Source organism: Camelina sativa, chromosome 17 (genome assembly GCF_000633955.1).
Source record: "Camelina sativa cultivar DH55 chromosome 17, Cs, whole genome shotgun sequence".
Lineage (NCBI taxonomy): Eukaryota > Viridiplantae > Streptophyta > Magnoliopsida > Brassicales > Brassicaceae > Camelina > Camelina sativa.
Window position 1 is genome coordinate 22,396,646 of NC_025701.1, and position 4,472 is coordinate 22,401,117.

A 4,472-nucleotide genomic window follows, 5' to 3' on the forward strand; every position below is an offset into this window, starting at 1 on the left:
ACACGTCCAATGGCGCTTTCACCAAAATCTGCAACAATGTTATCCGTTTCTCTGATAGGATCGTGAAGCACCTTAAAGCTAGCAGGCATCACACCTTCTCCTAGCTTGAACCTGTCCACACGTTTCTCCCAACCTTGAAGCTGAAGTGTCTTAAGCAAGAAGTGTTTCACTATATCCGGTTCACCATTCATCAGAAACGCCAGCGCACTCGGTACAAAGTCCCTCACAAACACCTACAAAACAACCAAAAGATCAAAACTTTGTTTAGCCAATCCAACGAATTACCCAATCAAAGATGAAAACTTTGTATTTGATTGTTACCTGATCGTAGTTCAAGACCTCGTCAGTGGTATTATCAACAGCTGCAAGAGTACCAACGGGTTGGCCGCGGAAGAAGACCATAGATCTCCTCAAAGCCTCCCAAGCCTCAGCCATCATAGGATGAGGTTCAAAAGAGTTTCTAGCAGAAGAAAGAGGCGTGTCAAGCACCGATCTACCTCTAGGAGAATCGTGCATACCGTCATGTCTACTGTAACCAGTCGAGAGCTCACTCATGGACCTCTCATCAAAAGATCTCTTCCTCTCAATCTTCAATCTCGGTTTATCCAAAGCTCGAGTCAGATCAAGATCATCCATCTCAGATAAAGAACAGTGTGAACCCACAGCTCTTAATCCAACACCTTCCATCTCAAGTTGTTTTAATTCGTAATCACACTCTAAACCAAGATCTAATCAAATTTTTAAAAAAAAAAAAAAAAAAAAATTATAACATTAGTTGACTCTTTAAATCTTGATGTAACCCCTAATCCTAAAAAAATAAATAATTAAACTCTTCGAGTTGTGTTATGTTGTGTTGTTGGAACACGCGAAATTAACTTATCATGAAATTGTTAGATGCAATGTGTTACACGGATTTATGCGAATAAAAACTATGCCTTAAAAAGCTAAATCTTATTCCAAATCGTATAAATGAAAACATAAACAGATCAAGATCCATAACAAGAGTCAAACTTTAAAATAAAGCTACATAGACCAGAACTAAATCATTCGCGAAGGAAAAGAAAGAAAAAAAAAAAAACAGATCTAAAATCTACCAAACGAAATCTAAAAAAAAAAAAAAAAAGTGAGAGACAAACCTCCGGCGTAGTGTAACTGAAAAAGTCGTCGGCGGCGGCGGTGGAGGCGGAGGAGGAAGAGGAAGAGAAGATGATCTCCGTCGTGAAATGAGGAGAAGAGACGGAGAGATTTATAGAAAGGGAAGAAGAAAGGAAAAAAAGGAAAAAAAAAAGGTAAGAGGGAAGAAGCTGTTATTTATAACGACGGAGGAAACGGAACGCTTTAACGGTGACTGGTAAATTGAAGACGAGAATTTAAGTTTACCTGTTATATCCGGTCAAAAAGGTATACTTGTGAAGTCTACGTGGACTAAACGACGACGTTTGTAGCTGATCTGACCTGCTTCGTCTGATTTGGCGTTTGTTTTTTCTCTACGAAAACTTGATTTATCGGTTTCCCGTTTCTTTTTTTCTCTTTGGGACAATATAAACTTGACCGATACACCAAACTTGTTAGTGTTAGGTGGACAGTACATTTACTAGGTATTAAATTAAATACTACTAATATTATTTACTGCGATTTGTTTTTTTTATTAAATAGAAAGAAATTTTGACAACCTCTCTAAATATTTAATTTTATCTNAAAAAAAAAAAAAAAAAAGTGAGAGACAAACCTCCGGCGTAGTGTAACTGAAAAAGTCGTCGGCGGCGGCGGTGGAGGCGGAGGAGGAAGAGGAAGAGAAGATGATCTCCGTCGTGAAATGAGGAGAAGAGACGGAGAGATTTATAGAAAGGGAAGAAGAAAGGAAAAAAAGGAAAAAAAAAAGGTAAGAGGGAAGAAGCTGTTATTTATAACGACGGAGGAAACGGAACGCTTTAACGGTGACTGGTAAATTGAAGACGAGAATTTAAGTTTACCTGTTATATCCGGTCAAAAAGGTATACTTGTGAAGTCTACGTGGACTAAACGACGACGTTTGTAGCTGATCTGACCTGCTTCGTCTGATTTGGCGTTTGTTTTTTCTCTACGAAAACTTGATTTATCGGTTTCCCGTTTCTTTTTTTCTCTTTGGGACAATATAAACTTGACCGATACACCAAACTTGTTAGTGTTAGGTGGACAGTACATTTACTAGGTATTAAATTAAATACTACTAATATTATTTACTGCGATTTGTTTTTTTTATTAAATAGAAAGAAATTTTGACAACCTCTCTAAATATTTAATTTTATCTCTCCAAGTTGTTAGGGTTTATTCGAGGTAGTCCCAAGTTCCAATGTCAAAACTAGTGTATATTTTACTTCTTCCTTTAATTTATAAAATTTTGATCCATTAAAACATTTAATTATTTGTATTTTCCGGCTAAAAGATTGAAGAACTGGTTTTTTTTTTTGTGAAAAGTTGTACAGTACTTTTTATATATTTGGAAACGTGGACTTTACAGGATGAAGAAATAAAATTTTAGGTGGATAAAAAATACTTAAAGGCGTTGGACTTGGACCTACATATATCCGAGCCGGATTTTGCTAACTATTTTATGGGGAACATATAATTAATGTAGACCAAATATTGAGTCAATATAATAATATTAAGGTGACTATTACATAAGAATTTCGAGGAAATGGGGTTTTATTTTATTTTTTTGGTTAATTTTTTATTAGTATAATATGCAATGCCAGCAATGGGATAGACATGCATACGTGGAGTCATCGTCTGATATTATCTTTTTTCATAACGAAATATGAGAATTTTACTGTGGTCAGTTTATCACGTATTTGTTACTCGTAAAAAGTGTTGTTCATCGTGTTTGCAAGTGACAGAGAGTTATAACTGCGTGTCTTCACAAAAATCATCATTCATAATATGATAGCAAATTAAAACTTAGTTCTAAATAATGCTCAGTCTCTTCAGACAAATTAACAATTTTCATTACAATAGGATAATTTAGTAACAATGTAAATTTCTGCATAATAAAAACAGAGATTCTAAGCCTAACAACAAATTTGGGCAAGCTTCTCTCACAAATATACTAGCCACAACATTTTATTTTCCGAATTGAAATTCAGTTGACACAACATCATCTATTTAATTTTATCTAATTTCATATAATTTGACTTCAACCTTTTGCTTATCAATGAAAGTTCCAATTCTATTTAATTTTGTATTTTGTTGATTGATTCTATTTAATTTTATCTAATTTCATATAATTTGACTTCAACCTTTTGCTTATCAATGAAAGTTCCAATTCCGATCTCTTTCCACAATTACGAAAATTAACACATCGGATTTTAGTATCCGCATGTACTATGATGTAATTATAGTTTGAGGTAAGTTGCCTAGATGGCTATATCAAATGCCTAGATGGCTATATCAAATGGAAATATTCATTTCGAGGTATGATTGGCTAAATAGCTACTCAGTAGTGGTTAAAAATATATATTATAAGATACTTGTAACTTAGGGATAACATATCGTGGAATAGATGATTTAGCTAAAATAGATATCTTGTAGTAGGAAAATGATATAAATTATAAGGTGGTTAGCATTTAGGATAACATATCGTGGAAGAAAAGCTACCAAAAAAATGCAGTACACGTCGATGACTAAACAATTAGTGTTTTAAGCTGTTAACCATATGTTCCTCGTGTTCCTTTTTCATATTGACAAACATTTCATCAATTCATAGAATAATCCAGAAAAAAATAAAAGACCAAACTAAAACCCTTAATAATAAATAAGCAGAAAAAAAGAAGTAAGTTATCTGTATAAAAAGAAAAGGTATTTATGTTCAATATCTATATAAATATTAATAATTAAGTTAATAAATATGTGATCTCATAACTTAATGAAAACCTTTTGACAAAAAAAATGATGTGAAGTGACCTTAGTGCAGTGGCACGAGGTAAGTCCAATTGTAGAAGACATCATCACATTCGGGATCGAGTCCTGGTTTCTACGAATGTATGAATTTGGTTAATGGACCGACCAGTTGTGACCCAATGGTTGACAAAAAAAAAAATGATCTCGTGAATTATATCAATGGCCATTGCCGAATACTTTGTAGCCCAGAGGCTTTACCATTTGGTATTTTATTTGACATAATTTCTCTCTTTTTCCATAATTTAGTTGTAGTGATTGGACAAAAGATAATGCAAAGCAAAACAGCTATTCTTTCATGATAAAAAGTACTCGATCAATCCGTAAGTCTTATATGAAAATGCCGCAGCCAAAATTATGGGTTTTCATGTTCTCTATATATTATCTAGCTATAGTAAAAAGAACATATCATGTCTTTTGTCTTACCAACTATATTAATGTGCAAAGAAACATCACCTGTCTTTTGTTTTACCAACTACAAATCGCCAAATCGGTGGTTGCAGCTATTATTTTTATTTTGTCTTTATGTTTATTGTGAT